Below are 9,273 nucleotides of genomic sequence, written 5' to 3'. Positions count from 1 at the left end.
CCCCAGCTCCCATTGTTTAGTTGCAGTAATTGTTGAAACATCTGAACATATTTCAAAAGTAGTTCCATCTACTATTAGTGAATTCATCTTGAGAGCTTTATTCAGGATCTCTGCCTTTAGTTTATACGTCAAAAAATGGATTGAAATTTTCCTTGGCCTTGTTTTGTTTGGAGCTAACCTGCAGCCACGGCCCGTGGAGGGAGTTTCGGTGGGGCGGAGAGGCGGGGCGGGGGGTGCTAAAAACTGGAATATGGATAATTGAAGGTAAGTAAACAATTTATTCAATAAAATGAATTTCGTAGCGCACCATGCATCGCATTTTGCGATGCAGGGCACGCTACGAAATTCGTTTTATTAATTACCCCCACCCCCCACACGCCCCACCGAAACTCACTCCACGGGCCGTGGCTGCTAACCTGAACGGATCTCTGTGAACCCTCTGGATATCGGCCAAGAGACCTTACTCAGTAATGTCAGTGTGTGTGTGTGTACCTTCTCTAATCAGTTTGACTACAAACTCCTTGAGGTTATTCCCTTCGGGCCTCCTTGGAGATCTTTAAAAAACGTATTTTGTTTCTTGGGGTGGGAGAACATGGCGACCAGTGAATAGCAGGTCACGTAGTCTCCAGGAGTTGAGAGTCTTTTTGCTTTGAAATGCTCTGTGCAGATTAGGCTAATTAATGAAAATAACTGATGGGAATGCTTACAGCTAGTAAGAAAGTTCCACTGCACATTTGGGGCCCGATGTAGGTAAACGGGATTTTCCGATTTCAAAATACCGAGGCGGGCCGAATCGGTATTCTGAAATCGGAAAACGAGATGTAGGAAAAAAATACCGACTGAAAACCGATTCGGTCGGCATCGGTAATGAGATTCGGTACGTTCCGATTCAGCTCGGTCCGAATCGGAAATTACCGAATCGGCCAACAACGAATCGGAAATTACCGAATCGGCTACCACCGAATCGGATATTTCCGATTCGGCTAATACCGAATCGGTAAAAGCCGATTCGGTAAAAACCGATTCGGCAATCATAGACCCATGGCGAAAAAGCCCATAGGAATGCATTGCATGACCCGATTCGGCTTTTACCGAATCGGATAATACCGAATCGGATTTTACCGATTCGGATTTTACCGAATCGGTAAAAGCAGACTCGGCAATAGGCGATTCAGCCAATGAGGTGGCTCCCCCTCCCCCACCCAAACAGGGAGTGGCAACCCTGGCAGGTGCAGCCAATTAAGAAGTTTCTAGAAGTTTCTGGAAAGCCTGCCTGAGCCCAACACACAGTTAGCAGCAGTGGGAGAAGGAGGTTGCAGACTGAGCAGGAGCAAGAGAATATGGCAGATCAGGCAGGAAGCCAGAAGTCCTCCCAAAAGAGGAAGCCCAAATTCACCACCACAGAACTACAGGTGCTGGTTGAGGAGGTGGTGAGGGTGCACCGGCAGCTCTTTGGCAAGCTGTCCCTCAACGTGCCAGACAGCACCAAGAGGCGATTGTGGGCAGACATCGCCCAGAAGGTCAATGCTGCTGGAGTCACCCCCAGGTCCATTGAGGAACTTAAGAAAAGGTTCTATGACCTCCGCAGCCTCACCAAGAGGAAGCTGGCCGACCTCCAAAGGCAGTCTGGACTCACCGGAGGAGGCAAGAACCCGGCGCCACCCCTCACCGAGCTGGAGGAAATTGTCTCCAGCACCATCGAGAGGGAGAGCATTGTAGGGATCGGGACCCTGGACAGCACTGCGATGGCCACAGCTACAGGTAAGAAGCATGCGCATCATGACACACCCTACCAGACACCTCCCCATTAGACACAATGCATAGGCAAACACCAGCACTGTACTGTCACCAACATACAAGAGACAAGCATCATGGTACATGTAGTCAGCAGAAGTTAGCCAAATATGTCAGTGCAGAATCACAAGACAGGAAACAGTGTGACACGGTGTAAGGAGATGCAAGGACATGTGGAATGCCATAATTGTACTGACTGTAATACATCGGCACTCAGTTTACAAATGCTTCTTTGTACCTAGGGGCACCATCAGGCGGCACCACTGTGGCAGCAGAGGGAGCTTCGACATCACATACTGCAGTGGCAGGGCCGAGCACCAGCCAGCCTGGCCAGGAGGAGGAGGAAGAGGATGAGGAAGGAGACACCCCAGGGCTTGGAATGGAGGGAGTCCTGGTGATTGATTTCCAGGCAGTGCACTCCCCAGTACTGCCCAGCTCACCCCCCTTGCAATTTTCACCATACAACTCCCCAACAAGGCAGACCATTCCGCCGACAACAGCTCCTGCCACAACCGTGGCCTTGCCACCCGTCCTACCTGTCCTGGGAGCAGGGGCTCCGGGACCGGCCAGCACCACACCACCACCAGTGGCACCCCAGCCCACTCAGCAGGCCGGAGGCAGCAGTGCCAGACGCCGTGCCACCACCACCACCACCACCACCACCACTGCTGCACCAGCACGGGAGGGCAGTGTGTTCCTGGGCCTGGAGGGCCAGATGGTCAAAATCCAGCGCCAACAGGCCAGATCCACCATGGCCTGCCAACGCCAGCTCCTGCAGCACAACCTGCAGATGGGGGAGTTGGTGAAGGGGTTCCAGGCTGTTGTGGACAGCAACAAGGAGGTGGCAGCAGGGTTGGGCAGGCTGACCACTGCCATCACCCACTCCTCTGCCAGGCAGGAGGAGCATGAGGTTGCGCGCAGGAGGGATGCCCGGGTGCTCAACCGGGCCATGGCCCGCCTTGCAGCGGCGACCGCCCAGCTGTGCATTCGAAGCGCAAATCAGGAGTCGGTGCAGAGTCAGCAAACGGCTGAGCTGACCAGGGGGATGGCCAGGATCACCACGGCCATGGAGGCCATGTTAATTTCAAACGCCGCCTCCAATCCTGCCCTGGACCTGGGTGATGCTGGAGACAGCAGCAGCCGCAGCAGCCCGGCCAGCGCTGCATCAGAGCCAAGGAGGAGCACCAGGCGATCCGCTGATGCTGCAGGCCATTCGGAGGGGGCCGGGGGACACCCCAGTGGGTCTGGAAAGCGGGCCAAAAAATAGGCTGGCAAGGGGGGATGATCATACCAGGACCCTGGACTTTATTTGTTTTGACAGACTCCATTTTTTGATGCACTTCAGTGATGTAACTGTGGTGCATCACTATTAAAAATTTTATTTTCCAAGCAACATTTAGCTGTCTTTGCATCTGTACTCAGTCAGAAATAGTTCTCAGTGATCTCCTCACGTCTGTATCTGCCATCACATGGCGTACACACCCCAGCTGGCTGTGTCAGTGGCACAGCTTCGTCGTCGTCATAGTCCTCGTAGTCAGACAACTCCACCTCAGTGCCCTTCTTGACCGCAAGGTTGTGTAACATTGCACATACAGCTATGATCTTGCAGCAGGTGATGGGGGTATACTGCCTTGCACCTCCACTCTTGTGCAGGCATCTGAATCTACTTTTCCAGATGCCAAAGGTCCGTTCAACAACATTCCTGGTGCGTATGTGGGCCCGGTTATACCTCCTTTGGCTGGGTGTGGAGGGGTTGAGGTAGGGGGTGAGTATGAATGAGCGGAGGGCATATGCACTGTCGCCTGGAAGAGAAAGGGGTCACATTAGACACATGCATACATGTATTACACCTACCTACTATGTGTTATGGGGGTCTGATGATGTGGCTCACCTAGGAGGTATCCTTCTCCAAAATCGCCAGCCATCAGCCGTGCATATATGCCGCTCTGTTGGAATATATAGGAGTCATGGGTACTCCCTGGAAATTTTGCTACCAGGTCTGTGATGGTGCACTTGGCATTGCAGATCACCTGCACGTTGATGGTGTGTGTCGATTTCCGATTGCGGTATATGTATTCGGTGTCCGCTGGTGGGCAAATCGGAATATGCGTGCCATCTATGCAACCGATGACTTGGGGAAAGTGTGCCATCTGGTAGAAGTCCGCTTTGGTTTGTAGCAGTTCTGCGTGGGTTGCAGGGAATGAGATGTATTGGTCCATCCTGTCTATCATGGCGTCAAGGAATATGTGGAAGAACCTTGACAGGCTGCTCTGGCTCACCCCTCCTGCTGCTGCTACTCCACTTTGATAGCTGCCAGACGCTACCAGGTGTAGGCTGCATAGCACCTGGACGTGCGCAGGGATGGCGTGTGCCCTTGGGGTGTGGTGGTCCAAGTATGGCTTAAGGTCCCTGATGAGCTCAAGTATGGTGTCAGAGTCCAGCCTGTATCTCTGTAGGATCTCAGCCTCAGTGAGCATGAACAGGGTTATCCTCTGTCTGTAGACCTGTTCATTTCTTAGCCATTCCCTCTGTCCTTCCTGCTGTAGCCGTAGCCGCCTCGCAATGACATAGAAAGCTGCCATCCTGCAAGTTGCAATGCATTTTGGGACTGTTTATATGGGTTGGAGTTGGTTACCACCTGATTGCAATCCATGGTAAATACCGAGTGAATTCTACCGATTTTGAGCCGATTTCGGTGTTTCTGTGCCTCCCTACATCTCCCCAACTGTCGGAATCGGGGTATTTCCCGATCGGAGATTCATCCGAATCGGCATGTTTTCCGATTCGGATCATGTCCGAATCGGTATTTTTACCGATTCGGTACATGGACCGAATCGGTGATTTCCCGATTCGGTGTCACTAACGAATCGGTAGTGGGACCGAATCGGTGATTTTCCGATTCGGTGTCACTAACGAATCGGTAGTGGGACCGAATCGGTGATTTTCCGATTCGGTGTCACTAACGAATCGGTACATGGACCGATTCGGTCTTTGTAACCGAATCGGTGTTTTTCCGATTCGTTACATATCCGATTTTCGGTATGTACGTATCGGATTCTTTCACGTTCGGTACACATTCCGAATCGGTTTTCTATCCGATTCGTTCTGTTTTTGGTTCCCTACATCTCGATGGCTGTTTACCGATCGGTAAGGGCCAAAAATCGGTATTTTCGGCCGATACCGATCGGTAAAGCCCTACCTACATCGGGCCCTTGGTCTCTTTCCTCGCTACGGCGTTGACAGGGTCGGCGGAGTTGGCGGCGGCCGCTGCGGAAAGTTGATCTGGGACCCCCGGGAGCTGTGTTGGTCTCGCGCAGCGCTAGAGCGAGGGTGGAGAGTGGAGAGTGGTGGCACGGATCCCCGTCCGTGGCGACTGGGGCACGGGCAGTAAAAGCTCGTTCTGCTCCGTGCGGGATCTTAGAGGAAACTCAAGGAGATCAAAGGCTGCAGAAAGTGTCCTGGCTGACACTGAAGCAGGTAGGGAGGAAAGGCCACTACTGGAGGGCAAAGCAGGGAATTTAGGGCAAGAGAAAACCCTAGATTAACTTTGGAGGAGGGGGTGAGAGTGAGGCCAGACGTACGGGCCAGCAAAAAAGATACACCCTGAGCAGGCTCAAGGCAGTATAAAGAACCCTTAAAAATAGATTACCAATTTTCTCAAAATAACTCTGGCCCAGCCCAGAAGCAGGAAATCCTAGGGGAGAAAAAACACACAAACACCCGGTCTATCCTGCCGCAAGCTGAGGTGGAGAAGTGGGTTAGCCCTAATAGGAGAACATCAAGGAAGGCAAAGTTCCCCCCTCTGATAAAACACAAGGTAAAAAATACCCCCTTGTTAAGAAGTTTTTTCACAGTGATGCCCAGAACTTTAACATTATAACCTACAGATATTTCTATCCCTAATAGCGTCCCCAGATATTAAAATATCCTGAAGATATTCTCAGTCCCAATAGATTTCAAGTGCTTGCAGGTTACTCTAAGCTATCAGAGGTAATTACTCAGATAGTTCTGATGGCGGATACTAAAAATAAGGGTATAGCTGCGACTCCCCTGCCTTGCCTGGGAGACTTGCAGGCAGGGGTCTGCAGGGACACACAAATAAGTGATAATGACCAAGGCCAAGTACCGATTTTGGAGGACTGGACCATCTGACCAGGTAGCTTCTCAGTCAGTCTCAGACTTGGTATAATTGCTGACAATGGAAAATAGAAGTAGATTTGAAGTATCGGAAAAAATTCAAGCCGAGTTCAATTTGACATGTGAAAAGATGGAAGAGAAGTTGGACTCTCTGACGGCTAGAACAGCGGCCTTAGAATCCACTGTGATGGCGTTAACCACCCAAATGGAAGAAAACACAAAAGAGATAACTCGGATAAAAGAAAAGGAAGTGGGTTTTCAAGAAAAGCTCTTATCCCTTGAAAATGCTCAAAGAAGAAACAATATATGGTTGATATGTACTTCATATTGCATGGTAGGCTTATGACAGTCCGTTTGGATATACGGTCTACACAGCTGCATAATCAATATGGCAACCCATATGTGACGGTAAACCCATACACTTGGATCCTTTTTTGTTTATTGTAGACCGATACACTCTTTACTGTAACTTGGTCTCTGAGACACTGGGGGTATCGGTGTTTGATTTGTACTACAATCTGAAACCATCCCTTTACATCCTGCTCCCAGACTCTTTGTTATGTGACTTGACGGTTTCATATGCGGCATCTCTCGGATGTATATGCACTTGGTGGCGTTTTCCCACATGGTTACCTTTTATTTGGTCATTTATATATTAGTAACTCATTGGGTGTGTACGACTGGCAGGTATTGACAAATGTTTGTTATTCGTAACCTTGGGTAACAACCAGTAATCTTGCTGAATATTATTTTTCTCTTCAGATCCTACATGGGCCCCGGGTTGGCTGTGCTCTTTGCAATTGTTCACATATTTGGAAACCTGATAGTTTAAGGTAATTGATACAGGTGTTATTATTACTCTTGTTTTAATGATCAGTGCTAGCCTCTTTCTTCAGATGGCACAGGTGTTTCTGACACAAAGATGTCAGTGTCTCTGTTTTGTATAATGACTGGTGGCTCTGTTTGATATATTTTCTGATAAACTTTCCTCTTGCATCTCTCTGCACCTCCTGGATGTCATTTCCTCCTATTTACTTTAGAAGTTACATCGCTATGCTCACCGGGTGTGGCTTTAGGGTTTCACATTTATGGATTATCCATAACATATGCTGAATTAGTTTTATATGGTTTTCTAGCCTTAAAAAATTCCTGCAGAAAAAACATGTGTAGGCTTCCTCTATGGAGAAATTGTTTCATGCCATGCACGTTCGTTTTTAACAAATAAACAGACGAATTAGACCAACTCGTTTTCTGACTACATCTATTAACTTATCAAGTTATTCATGCAAACAATAGAGTGCGTGCCTTGGTACCTTCCCGTCAAGGTGCTTAGGAAGCAATTGGACATGAATTTGCTGCAGTGGGCAGATGGTGTGGGAACTTGGATAGTGGGATCTTAGGTTCCATATTGAGATCCTTTATAGTTATTGCCATCTGTGTGATCCACTTATTTGTCATGTTCAAGGGGTACAAGTGTCTAACGAAACAACATGGAAGGGGAGGGAACAGAAAAGGAAGGGATGTAGATTTGGAATAGAATCAATGCAGGTTCTATGATGAGTTGAAACACATGGAAAACACAAGACTTAAGATGTTGGAAATAACAAGGTTTGAGCTTGTCTCATGAGATGAGATTCATGTGATATTATGATGGTAATCCTAGCCATCAGAGGGGGATTGATGCAGCATAATTTAGGCTCCACCCTTTTACATCATGAATATATATCTATATATTTATATTTGACATTTATATTCAACATGTGAATTATTTTATCAACATGTGTTACATTTAATGAATCAAAATAGAATATCCACTGCAAAATGCTTTCTTTAATTTTGCCAGTGCGTTTTTGCAGGTGCTTTATCATGTTTCTTATTACCTAGAGAAAGACTTGTTGTTTCTATTAGACAACTGACAGTGAGGCCTGATAAGAGGAATCTGGCAATGAATGGTGCGCTTTACAATTTTAATAAGATGTGTTGACTCCCCTCACATTCAGCAAACTGGTTGGTTCCTGGTGGTGTAAGGAGACATATGGATGTTTTTAAAGCTGCTACTGTTATATGTAATTCGTGTTCCCATAGCTAGTTAGGAAGTCTTACCCTGATTCTGAGAGGGAACATATCTCTCCTGCTAGGCTTTTCCTAAGTGTAAAGAATCATGCTGAATATTTCTCTATTACCCTGAATAGTTGCAATCATGTGCTGTATGAGCATAGACGAATATCGATATAGGACTCTTAAGTGATATAAAATCCAGAGTTTGTAAATAGGTAAGATACTGTAAAAATAAATAGAGCATTCTAGAACCATAAAGTTCGCATCGTAACAACCTATATGACTCAACAATCCCTATTTTGCAGGCCAAATTGGACACCCTGATCACTTTAATATCTGGACTTACCAGGTAGAATGACGTATTGAGTACTCAACACTGCAGACTTCTAATATTTTGGAGAAGATCCTCTACCTTTAACTTAGTTGTAAGTAGGTTTTCCAAGGAAAATAAATCTACCATAGCGGCAGCACTTAGGACTGCTTTAACATCTAACCGACAGGTATTTGTCTCCTACCATAGCTATTGCTCTTAAACAAGACGGCGATACACCGATCCATTGGAAAAAGAAAACACTTCTACCATTTTCCAAAAAACATGTAGGTCATGATTAGACCTTTAAGTTCATCTTTGGTGTAGGTATAAAAATAGCACGTAGATTTATGTTCGCACTTTTGGTGGCATCTATACGGTCTTTGCCCAGATCTTGGGCGTTCTGCTTCTTTTTCTCATTCTACTCACTAATACACCAATTAGGTTTCTGATTTGGATGTGGAGTTTAAAGTCTTGAATGGTGTTTTTTGAGCGGTCATATCTCACCTCTCAGCACGTAAATATATGCTCTAGAATAAGAAATAGTGTCCTTGGTAATTATACAGCACAGATACTTATATACGTATTGTATTATTGCAGATATAAAGAACCCCAGTTTTTTCTTGGAAACTGTACTTTCACGGCCCTGAGGAAGGTGATAACATCTTGCTTTCACCGAAATGTGCGTAGGCCAGCAATACACATCTGAGCATTCCATCTAAGAATCATGTCAAGGAAATGATCATTCAAAACCTAAATGATGGATTGATGCATTTTGAATGTACATACATAAGACAAACAGAATCTCTGTAGCAGGTCATTGTCTCAGATGTGGTTTCTTTGTGAATATGTTTGTACAGTATGAGAGTTAGTATGTCTGAGAGGAATGAACGGTGAGAATGGTTGAATGAGAGAATGTGTTTGATTTCACTTTGTACTTTTTCTGTGGGGGTTACTGAAACAATAACCTATGA

This window comes from Lissotriton vulgaris, chromosome 2_1 (genome assembly GCF_964263255.1).
Source record: "Lissotriton vulgaris chromosome 2_1, aLisVul1.2, whole genome shotgun sequence".
NCBI lineage: Eukaryota > Metazoa > Chordata > Amphibia > Caudata > Salamandridae > Lissotriton > Lissotriton vulgaris.
The sequence above is the reverse complement of the archived record's forward strand: the minus strand, read 5'-3'. Positions refer to the sequence as shown.